The 12,773-nt window shown below is 38.5% G+C and overlaps 1 protein-coding gene across 14 annotated transcripts in view; it reads left to right on the forward strand.

Annotated features, from left to right (window-relative positions):
* CCDC158 (coiled-coil domain containing 158) overlaps positions 1 to 12,773 on the forward strand; it is a 103,279-nt gene that overhangs the window by 76,984 nt on the left and 13,522 nt on the right. The window lies entirely within an intron of this gene.

Raw genomic sequence — 12,773 nt, forward strand, 5'->3', positions numbered from 1 at the left:
TTCTATCTCTCTCTTTTCCTTCTGGTATCCCCATTATGCTACATTCTGTAACACCTCTGACAGTGGTCCCACAGCAATTAGACATTCTAGTCCATCTTTTTCATTTCTTTTTGCATTTCAGTTTTAGAAGTTTCCATTAACATATCTTCAAGCTCACTGATTATTTCTTGGGCATGCCCAGTCTGTTGATGTACCTTTCAAAGGCCTCTTTCATTTCTTTATAATTTTTTCTAGGATATCCTTTTGATTCCACCTTAGAATTTCAGTTTTTCTGCTTACATTATCTGTTTTTGTATGTTGTCCACTCCTTCCATTAGAACCCTTAAAGTATTAATCATAATTAAATTCCTACTCTTATAGTTCCCAAATCTCTGCCATATCTGAGTCTGATTCTGATGCTGGCTCTGTATCTTCAACTGTGTGTTTTTGGGTTTGTTTGTTTGTTTGTTTGTTTGTCTTTTTTAGTATCAGTTTAATTTTTTGTTGAAAGCTGGACATGATGTACTGGGTAAAAAGAACTGAGATAAGTAGACCTTTAGTGTGAGGCTTTTGTGTTTATTTGGCTAGGAGTTAGGACTGTGTTTGCTGCTTAGGTAGCTAGCTATATAGGTGTCAGAGGCTAAAATTTCCTCTGATGTCTTTGTTTTTTTTCCTCTTCTTTGGGTTTCCCTAGAGACTTCTTAAATAAGGTCTTTGACATGCATTTCTTTCTGTTTTAATCCCATTATTATACAGAAGCATTATTGATGTCATGGGTTGTAGTAAGGTGTGAGGAGAGGGGAAGCATGCTATAGTCATGATTAGGTCTCAGTCTGCTAGTGAGCCTGTGCCACTGGGATGAGGCCCTTCCAAGTTCTCAGTTTTGTTACCTCCGCCACCACCACCGTTAAGTGAGACAGGAAGAGGTTGAGATGGGTATTTGCCTTCCCCCACATTGGTCAGGTTCTGGTATAATCCAAGGTATTTAGGGTCTCTGGTTTAATAGTGTCCCTTGAGGGCTGGATTTGCTACAAAGAATGGAATGCTTTGAGCAGATTTCAAAATATGTACTTTCCCCCCATTCCTGACAGAAACACAAGGGGATTTTTCTCCAGTCGTCACCCTGAGAACCCAGTGCTGGGCTCCTGGATGTAAAACTCACAGAAGTATGTGGCCCCAACTTGGAGTTTTTAACTCTTGAGTTTGTCCACACTGAGCCTCTAGCAATCCATCAATTAAAATTTTTCTACCCATTACTGGCTTAAATGAAGGGTTTCTGCTTCAGTCAGCCGTGATTCTGTATATTTGCTTCTACTTTGGAGGGTAGCACTTTGCCCTGTGACCTCACTTCTCAGACAGACCTAAGAAGAGTTTCTGATTATTAGTTTGTTCAGCTCTTTTCTTATTGTGAGGACAGAGGTGATGACTTACCAGCTCCTCACATACTGCCCTGGACTGTTATGACTTCTCTAGAAGATGCTATCTCAAGTCCAAAAAATGCCCTTTGACTCAATAATATCATTTCTAGAATTTGGTCTTGAGGAAATAATCAGAGTTAGGCACCAAGGTAAATATAGGAAGATGGTCACCGAACATTATTTCTAATAGCAAAACCTGGAAATAGGGCCTGACAATTGGGCATTGATTTAAAAATTATGAAACATCAGTGTCGCCATTAACAGTTATGTCTTTTTAAAGATTTTTTTAAATTTTATTTATTTATTTTCAGAGAGAGAGAGAGAGAGAGAGAGAGAGTCCCAAGCAGAGCCTGGTATGGAATTCAAACTCACGAACTGTGAGATCATGACCTGAGCAAAAGTCAGATGCGTAACTGCCTAAGTCACCCAGGCGCCCCATCAATTATGTTTTAAACTAATATTTAGAGGGAAAATGTTCATGGTATGTCAAATGACTAAAAATTTGATGAAAAAGTAGTATATACATATACAGATGGCCTATCTCTCAGTTTTGCCTGAGGCCCCAAAGCCAGGAATAAGACAGAGACATCCCAAAGCAAGGTACTAGACCCCCCTGTGCGGCACAAGGGAGAAGATGGCAGAACCAGTTTTACTACCCTTGACTCATCAGTTCAAGGTTTTAAAAGAGAGGTTGCAAGTTGAAGAGGCCCACAGAGAACTATTTAGAAGAGACTTGCTGCACCCTCCCCTGCCTCAAGTGGAGATAAAGAAGCTTCAGGGAATACTCTTCCAGTGCTAGACAAGTGTCCCCTGGGTTTTGGTTTATGAGTCCCCTCAAGAGAAATTCCTAATCAAGAGCCTCTTGTCACTGGCAAAGTAGAAAAGAGGACTGCCTTGGTGGCATATAGCACTTCCCCAGTGGGGGGCAAATGTAAGGCATGTACTTCTCATGGACTGAATATAGGCCCTAGAGAAAGGGTCATTTTTAAAGACCCCAGCATGATCTTCATAGGGGTATAAACTGCTGGGAGACCGGCGCCGGGCACGGCTCATAAACCAGCTCACCTGCTAGTGAAGACCCCAGACATCACCGCAGGGACCATTCAAGTGGGGCTCACCTTCCTCCTCTGCTTTCCTCCCTTTCTTTCTGTCCCCAACCATGGAGGGCCCAAATGGGCAGCTAACAAGTGAGGAAAGAGGCAAAAAAGGACAAAGACTTAACACTCCTCTTCACTGAAGTCTTCCAAGCCAGAAACCATCCTCTCCACTCATTCGGTAACTTTAGAGATTGCAAAAACACAGGAGGGAAACAGATAAAAATGTTGAAATGTTAACAGCGTTTATCTTCTGGCACGTGGGATTTTTAATCATGTTTTTTTTTTAATTTTTAAGTGAAAATGTAATACCTTTATAATCAGAACAAAGCATGTATATATTCAGAAAATATAAGTGGGTTTTTTTAAATAAAAACCCTTCAAGAATTAATTTGTTGTTTATAAAATATTATCTATCAGGCAACTAACTTCTCAGAAATATGTTTTTGCATGGTATAACTTCATTTGAGGCCTTGTTCTCCATAATAATTCTCTTTTAATTTGTCAAGTTGCTAATAAAAATTGTATTATTTTTCACCAAAATGGATTCTGTTTTGATTAAAAGGTAATTATTGACTTAATACTAACAATAGGCCATTTGCCTTAAATACATTATTTCTAATCCTAACAGTAATCCAGCAGGATAGATTGTATTGTCTCCATTTTTAAAAATTTATTTATTTAAAACCAAGTCATTTAACATATAGTGTAATAATAGTTTCAGGAGTAGAACCCAGTGATTCATCACTTCCATATAGTACCCAATACTTATCCCAACAAGTGCCCTCCTTAATGCCCATCACCCATCTAGCCCATCTCCCACCCAATTCCCCTCCAGCAACCCTCAGTTTATTCTCTATATTTAAGAGGCTCTATGGTTTGCTTCCCTCTCTGTTTTTATCTTATTTTTCCTTCCCTTTCCCTGTGTTCATCTGTTGTTTCTTAAATTCCACATATGAGTGAAATCATGTGATATTTTTCTTTCTCTGCCTGACTTATTTCACTTAGCATAATATGTTCTAGTTCTGTGTTATTGCAAATGGCAAGATTTCATTCTTTTTGATTGCCAAGTAATATTCCATTGTGTGTGTGTGTATACATATATACATACGTGTATATACACATATATATAAGCTTATGAAAGAAATGGAATACATACACGTATGTATATGTGTGTGTGTGTGTGTGTGTATATGTATATGTATATGTATATGTATATGTATATGTATATGTATACCTCATCTTCTTTATCCACTCATCTGTCAATGAACACTTGGGCTTTTTCCATACTTTGGCTATTGGTGATAGTGCTGCTATAAACATTGGGGTGCATGTGTCCCTTCAAATCAGCATTTTTATATCCTTTGGGTAAATATAGTAGTGCAATTGCTGGGTGTAAGGGTAGTTCTGTTTTTAACTTTTTGAGGAATCTCCATACTATTTCCAGAGTGGGTGTACCAGTTTGCACTCCCACCGTTAGTGTAAAAAGGTTCCCCTTTCTCTGCATCCTCACCAACATCTCTTGTTTCCTGAGTTGTTCATTTTAGCCATTCTGACAGGTGTGAGGTGGTATCTCATTGTTGTTTTGATTTGTATTTCTCTGAGGATGAATGACGTTGAGCATCTTTTCATGTGTCTATTAGCCATCTGGATGCCTGTTTTGGAAAGGTATCTATTATGTCTTCTGCCTACTTCTTCACTAGATAATTTGTTTTTTGGGTGTTGAGTTTGATAAATTCATTATAGATTTTGAATACTCACCCTTTATCCAATATATCCTTTGCAAATATCTTCTCCCATTCCATCAGTTCTTTTAGTTTTGTTGAATGTTTCCTTTGCTCTGTAGAAACTTTTTATCTTGATGAGGTCCCAATAGTTCATTTTTGCCTTTGTTTCCATTGCCTCTGGAGACATGTCAAGTAAGAATTTGCTGCAGCCAAGGTCACAGAGGTTGCTGCCTGTGTTCTCTAGGATTTTGATGGTTTCCTGTCTCACATTTAGGTTTTTCATTCATTTTGACTTTATTTTTGTGCACGGTGTAAGAAAGTGGTCCAGTTTCATTCTTCTGCATGTTGGTGTCCAGTTCTCCCAGCACCATTTGCTAGAGAGAATATCTTTTTTCCATTGGATACTCTTTCCTACTTTGTTGAAGATTAGTTGGCCATACATTTGTGGGTCCATTTCTGGGTTCTCTATTCTGTTCCATTGATCTATGCATCTATTTTTGTTGCCAGTACCATACTGTCGATGATTACAGCTTTGTAATACGGCTTTAAGTCCAGAATTGTGACGCCTCCAGCTTTGGTTTTCTTTTCCAACATTACTTTGCCTATTCAGGGTCTTTTCTGGTTCCATACAAATTTTAGAATTGTTCGTTCTAGCTCTGTGAAGAATACTGGTGTTATTTTGATATGGATTGAATTAAATGTGTAGATTGCTTTGGGTGGTGTTGACATTTTAACAATATTTGGTCTTCTAATCCATGAGCATGGAATGTTTTTCCATTTTTTGTGTCTTCTTCCATTTCTTTCATAAGCTTTCTATAGTTTTCAGTATACGTATCTTTTACCTGATTGGTTAGGTTTATTCCTAGGTATCTTATTGTTTTTGGTGCAGTTGTAAATGGGATTGATTCCGTGATTTCTCTCTGTGCTGCTTCATTATTGGTGTATAGAAATGCAACTGATTTCTATATGTTGGTTTTATATCCTGTGACTTTGCTGAATTAATGGATCAGTTCTAGCAGTTTTTTGGTGGAGTCTTTTGGGGCTTTATACAGCGTATCATGTCATCTGCAAAGAGTAAAAGTTTGACTTCTTCCTTGCCAATTTGTGTTGCCTTTTATTTCTTTTTGTCTGATTGCTGAGACTAGGACTTCCAGTGCCAAGTTGAACAACATGGTGAGAATGGACATCCCAGTCATGTTCCTGATCTTAAGGGGGAAAGCTCTCAGTTTTTACCCAATGAGGATGATATTAGCTGTGAGCCTTTCATATATGGCCTTTATGATGTTGAGGTATGTTCCAAATCCTTTGGGATGCAGCAAAGGCAGTCCTAAGAGGAAAGTACACTGCAATTCAGGCCTATCTCAAGAAGCAAGAAAAGTCCCAAATATACAATCTAACCCTACACCTAAAGGAGCTAGAAAAAGTGCAGCAAATAAAGCCTAAAGCCAACAGAAGAAGGGAAATAGTAAAGGTTAGAGTAGAAATAAATAGAAACAAACCAAAAACCCAGTAGAACAGATCAATGAAACTACACTAAATCAATGAAATTAAATAAACTAAATTTATTTGAAAGAATAAAAAAAAATTGATAAACCCTTAACCAGACTTACCAAAAAGAAAAGAGAGAGGACCCAAATAGACAAAATCACGAATGAAAGAGGAGAGACCACAAACAACACAAACAATACAATCATAAGAGAAATACAAACAATCATAAGAGAATACTATGAAAAATTAAATGCCAACAAACTGGGCAATCTGGAAGAAATGGACAAATTCCTAGAAACATAGAAACTACCAAAACTGAAACAGGAAGAAATAGAAAATTTTCACAGACCCATAGCCAGTAAAGAAATTGAATCAGTTGTTCAAAATCTCCCAACAAACAAGAATCCTGGGCCAAATGGTTTCCCAGGGGAATTCTACCAAACATCTAAAGAAGATCAATACCTATTCTCAAACTGATTCTATGAGGCCAGCATTACCTTTATTCCAAAACCAAAGACTCCACTAAAAAGGAGAATTATAGGCTAATATCCCTGATGAACCTGCATGCAAAAATTCTCAACAAGATACTAGCAAGTCAAATTCAACATAATATAAAAAGAATTATTCACCATGATCAAATGGGATTCATTCCTGGGCTGTAGGACTGGCTCAGTATCTGCAAATCAATCATGATACATCACATTAATAAAAGAAAGGATAAGAACCATATGATCCTCTCAATAGATGCAGAAAAGGCATTTGACAAAATACAGCATCCTTTCTTGTTAAGCCCTCAGAAAAGTAGAGATAGACGGATCATACCTCAACATCATAATGTCCCTGTTTTTAAATTGAGGAAATGGGCACTCAGAGTGGTCAGGTTTCCTGAGGTCCCACAACTAGTACACGGAGGAGCCAGTATTAGCACTCAAGTCTGTTTGATTCTAATCTCACGCTCGTCATGCTGTTTAAGAATTCCCAGATAACTTATATGTTCTTTCTCTGTCCTCTTTTATGTTTGTGTTAAAGAAAAGTTTCGGTTCACACACTGAACTTGCACAGAATTGGTACATAGGAATGGCTTAGTCATAATCCTTGATCTATGACACACTGTCATTGTTGAACCCTATATAGCTTTATTTGGTTGTTTAAAATAATACTTAATACAACTGAACACATTGCCCAGCCCACAACTAGAGCTTTACCAGTAACTTACCTCTGTGGTCCTCCCTATTCCACCACCCCCCAAGAAGTAACCACTCTCCTATAATTTTGATACAGTAGTAATCTATAAATAAATCTTCAACAAAAAGTGAACTAATACACACACGATTTTAATAATACTATACATATACTATACAATACTATACATATTGGCTTGCAATTTGCTTTTTTTTACACTTAATATTTCTTGGAGGTTTTCTCCACAAGATTCCCTAATGGAACCAAATTCTCTGAAGTTTATGGATGCATGAGGACAGTGTCTATAGGTAAATTATATTGTCTGCTTTGGTTCCACAACTATTAGGGGATCTTTGCCACAGCCTTGAGATTCCTTGGTTTGAGCTAAATGTATGTGGTATCTGGAGGTAGTTCCTATGCCTCAGCATGTAGCAAAATCTTTTACATATTGCAGGACATATGTGCACACACTGCCCCCCACCACACACACACACACACACACACACACACACACACACACACCTCTCAACAAATAACATTTGTTAAATAGTTAACATTTGATATAATTGTGTCAAGTTCACTTCTCCTTTTGTTAAAGAAAATAATGTTGTTTGCATAGAAAAGTAATTATACTTTTTAAAAAATAGACCCAATACTTTATTTGAACACATACTTATAACAAAGAAATACTGTTTTTAAGTGGTAGTTATAAAATTTACGGAGATGTAACTTTCAGGCTGTGCACTTTTGCCCCTATTTATTGGCTGTTCATTGTATAAGTGTTTAATTTTCTGCTATTTAATTCAAGCCTCTAGAATCCCATCTTATCCCGTTCCTAATATTTCCTTTCATGGCTCACTTATATTTTACTGGAAGGACTAAAGAGAGAAAGAATTATTTTCTTCCAGGTGTATAGGAGGTTCAATTCTAGAGCCACCATATTACCGTTTTGTGAATGTCAGCGTAGAGAGTATTGTGTAAAACCACAAAGGTAAATGCTTTCCTCCCTATGAGGGCTCCAGAAGAAAAGGTAAGCTATTGAACATGTTTCCCCCTTACAAGAAACTGTTTAAAAAACTACTTTGGGGGAACCTAGATAGTTTAGTCAGTTGAGCAACCAACTCTTGATTTCAGCTCAGGTCATGATCCCAAGGTTGTGGGATCGAGCCCACATCAGGCTCCATGCTGAGCATGGAGCTTGCTTGAGATTCTCTCTCTCTCTCTCTCTCTCTCTCTCTCTCTCTCTCTCTCTCTCTCATCCACTGCCCCTTTCCCTCACTCATGCTCTCTCTCTCTCTAAAAAAAATTAAATTAAAAAAATTAAATTTAAAATAATTAAGAAAATAATAAAACTATTTGAAAACAAAGAGGAGATAAGTTTCTGACAGTAACCATGTTAACTTTTCCCCTGAAATTTGAAAGAAAAATAAAGGAAAAAGAGTGGTAATATCTCTACTTCTATCAAGGGGAGCATAGTAGCTGGAATGCACAACTAACTCTGATAACTTTTATTAGTGGCTGGTACTAACTATATGTTATAGTACCTTTCTGGTGATTCTAGATCAGTAATATGGAGCATAAAAAATATGTTTTCGTATTAAGGGGAGAGTGAGGCGGAAACCAGCCTTTCTTGGATACTTACCATGCACACATTAGTACTTCTCACTGCTTATGCCATCCTTGTAAAGTAACAGGCATTTTCCTCCTTTTTACAGGTGAGGAAATAGAGATGAGAAGAAGCATTCCACTAGTTAATGAAATTATCTGTTTATGCATTTGCCTCCCATATTAATCTGTACAGTCTCCACAGACAGGGGCCAGACACATTTGTCATTTTACTTTAGCTTTTTAATGGAGTGTCTGGCCCATAGTAGGTGTCCTGTGAAGTTTCTTGAACGTAGAAGGTAACTTGCCCTAGATCACATAGTGGAAGAATGGTAGAGGCAAAAGCCTGTGCTCTTTTCCACTGTATCACACTGTCTATTCCCTGTCACCTCAAGAATGGGTTAGGAAATGGTACTGGCGTTTGTGTTAATATCTCTTGAGTAGTTTTAAAGATTCCCAGGGTGCATTTAACTTATAAATCAATCTTTGTTTAATGCCTCTGAGTTTGGGGTAATTTCCCTCATGTGATTTGTGAACTACTTTCAGTAATAACCAGACTGTAATTATGTTGAGGCCAGCTGCTCAACTATATTATTTACTCTGTGCCCATATTCTGTAATTTTGTGATCCTAAATTTGGATACCTCATAGCATGCTGATCACATTTCCTAACGAATATACCCAGTGAGAACCAGGCAGTGTGCCACCGTGGAAAGACCATGGGCTTTGAAGTCAGACAGATGACAGTCTTCATTCCAGTTTTGCCATTTACCCCTCGTGTAATTTTGACCAAATTATTTAACCTCTCTGTGCCTGAGTTGTCTCATTTCTAAAAGGGAAGTGATTATTTCTACCTTATTGGGTGGTTTGAAAATTGAAGTTCAAATGAGATAATATATAGAGTGCCTGGTGTCTGGCAAGCGCTAGATAAATGGTGCTTCTACTTATTTATCTTGACAGTTTGGAATGATGATCTAAGTCTAGGAAGAGAAAGTTTCATTAGAATAAATGTCGTCTAGGGGTGCCTGGGTGGCTCAGTCAATTGGGGGTCTGAATTCAGCTCAGGTCATGATCTCGCAGTTCATGGGTTTGAGCCCCACATCGGGCTGTGTACTGACAGCTCAGAGCCTGGAGTCTGCTTGGGATTCTGTGTCTCCCTCTCTCTTTCTGCCCCTACCCCACTCGCACTCTGTCTCTCTCTGTCTCAAAAATAAACAAACATTAAAAAAAATTTTTTTAAAGAATAAATGTAGTCTAGAACTCGGTAAGAAATACACAGAAATGCAAAGTATAGGATATGGAAGATGGGGCTTATCAATAACATGTGGAAAAGACCTAGGGAACCTCCGTTGACTCCCTGATCAGTCTGAGTCCACAGTATTACGTGGCAGTCAAACAAGGTTTTAATGATAGCATCCAGATCCCAGAGGGGGACAGCTCTTCTCCACACTGCTCTGGACTCTCCCTGAATTCTAGATTTCATTTTTTGGGCATGGTTGTTTAAGAGACTCACCGATCAAGCAGAGTCTGTCCAAAGAGATAGAACCAGAGTGGTGAGAAATTGTGAGCCCATGCCTTATGAAAAGAGTAGACGGCTTGAGGAGATTTAGCCTGCAGTGTGTGTTAGAAAGTGGAGGTAGGGGAGTGGAGGCTGGAGTGACAAAATAAGTGTCCATTTCTTGAGGGTTACGTTTGACTTGTTCTGTATGGCCTGAGGGGTAAAATGATGACCAGTATAGAAGTATGGAGGAAATTGAGTTTAATAAGCCTTTCTCTCAAAGGATTAAAGGTATATAAAAATTAAACTGCCTTCCTTGATGTTTGGTGATCATGCAAAGGCCAGATAAGTGTACTGCTAGGGGAGATTGGACTGTACTGTTTGGAGATTGGACTAAGCCCAAATGATCTTTAAGACCCCTCCAACCTTGATAGTTTTGTGATTTCATACACAAGCCAAGTATAGCTTATTTGTAATGGAGTATATAAAGAGTGATGATCAAAACCAGTCCTTGCTTCTGTAAAGCAGCTTACATTTTAATTAGAGGAGCAGCACACATTTCAAAGCTCTTAAAAGTATTAGGATGAAGTCATAATAAGAAAATGTCATAGGACTGATTATGATCAATTGCTAAGTGAATGTTGGAATTGAATTTTTTTCAAACTTTTCTGTCTTATAAAGCACCAGTCACTCTCAAAGAAACAAGTGCCCTGATGTCAGGGTGAAAAAAAGCCATATTTATATGTTTGTAGGCTATTATACTATCACTTATAATAAATGTCAAGGCCTGAACATTTTTAGTAATTACTAAACTTCTCTAATAAACTTCCTAATGGGCAGATGATATGAATGAAAGTCCAGGTGCTACACTGAGATTTTAAGGTAAGAACTAAGGTGACTGAAGATTGCAATAGGATAAGGTTTTCCTTATAAAGTTTTTGAAGTTTTATTCCATAACAGACATTATGTCCAACAGGGCTAGGACAAGACAAAGCCAGTATTTGGTAAAATTGGATCATCTGCTTAGAGACAAAAGTTTTTATTCATATTATGAGAAACCGGTTTAGCACCTATGTAATCAGGGATATATATGGGAAATCTCTGTACCTTTCACTCAATTTTTCTGTGAACCTAAAACTGCTATAAAAATTAAGGCTATTAAAAATTGGTCCACATTTGTATATATTTTAAATTAATGGAGACAAATTTAATCATTAAATTGAGTCTGATTTATGAAACTCTGAACTCATGGTAATTTCCAGGTAAGGTCACCATCAATAAACTGGAAAGACCATACTTACCACCACTCAGTTAGTCATAACTCTTGACATCTTCAGCTAAATGGTATATGTGGTTTGTCAGCGGGGTTAGGACGGGGAGGGGATGGGAGTGTTATATCAGTAACATTAACACTCGTTTGGCGTGGACTCTAGACAAGCAAAGCTGGCGTTCATTCAGCACCCAATGTGTATGGCAGGTTTAACTCTACATTGAGATAGACACCTCCAGCTTTATAACTTGATGATGGGGGTGCTGGATGGCTCAGTCGGTTAAGCGTCCAACTCTTGGTTTCAGCTCAGGTCATGATCTCACGGTTCATGGGATCGAGCCCATGGGATCAAGCCCCATGGGGGGAGCTTGAGATTCTCTCTCTCCTCTCTCTCTCTGCCCCTCCCCAGCTTGTGTTGTGTCTGTCTCTCTCAAAATAAATAAATAAACTTAAAAAAATAGCTTGACGATTGATGATTTTCTAGCCATGAATGTCCTCCTACTAAGACCACCTGCTCACCAGTGCAACTTCTGACTATCATTTGGTTTCCCCTTTTGAGGTGCCTTTTGGGAACATCTGTAAGTTTTATTGTAGTATAAATATTCATCAGCAAATACTTGTATATCTGAAAATCTTTTATTTAAAAAAAATTTTTTTAATGTTTATTTCTTTTTTTTTTCTAAAATTTTTTTTCAACGTTTTTTATTTATTTTGGGACAGAGAGAGACAGAGCATGAACGGGGGAGGGGCAGAGAGAGAGGGAGACACAGAATCGGAAACAGGCTCCAGGCTCCGAGCCATCAGCCCAGAGCCCGACGCGGGGCCCGAACTCACGGACCGCGAGATCGTGACCTGGCTGAAGTCGGACGCCTAACCGACTGCGCCACCCAGGCACCCCAATTAATGTTTATTTCTTTGAGAGAGAGAGAGAGAGAAAGAGGGCAGGGGAGGGAGACACAGAATCCAAAGCAGGCTCCAGGCTCTGAGCTGTCAGCACAGAGCTGGATGTGGGGCTCAAACTCAGAGACCACGAGATCATGACCTGAGCCGAAGTCAGACGCTTAATGGACTGAGCCCCCCAGGCACCCAATCTGAAAATCTTTTTAAAACTTATTCTCAAATACTGACTAACACAGTTTGAAAATATTGAATGTCTCTTTCCTCATCAGTAAAATGGGGGAGTAAATTAATTCATCTCTAAAGCATTCCTTACTTTTTTTTTTTTTTTTAACGTTTATTTACTTTTGAGAGGGAGAGAGGCAGAGTGTGACCAGGGGAGGGACAGAGGGAAAGAGGGAGACACAGAATCTGAAGCAAGCTCCAGGCTCTGAGCTGTCAGCACAGAGCCCAAAGCAGGGCTCAAACTCAGGAACTGTGAGATCATGACCTGAGCTGAAATCTGACACTCAACTGACTGAGCCATCCAGGCACACCTAGAATTCCTTACTTTTAAAATTCTGTAGTTTTATAAAATTAGTTCAACCGTAAACAAAGTATTGGAATTATTTTGCCT

This window comes from Herpailurus yagouaroundi, unplaced genomic scaffold (genome assembly GCF_014898765.1).
Source record: "Herpailurus yagouaroundi ecotype Mexico unplaced genomic scaffold, PumYag 28, whole genome shotgun sequence".
In the NCBI taxonomy this organism is placed as follows: domain Eukaryota; kingdom Metazoa; phylum Chordata; class Mammalia; order Carnivora; family Felidae; genus Herpailurus; species Herpailurus yagouaroundi.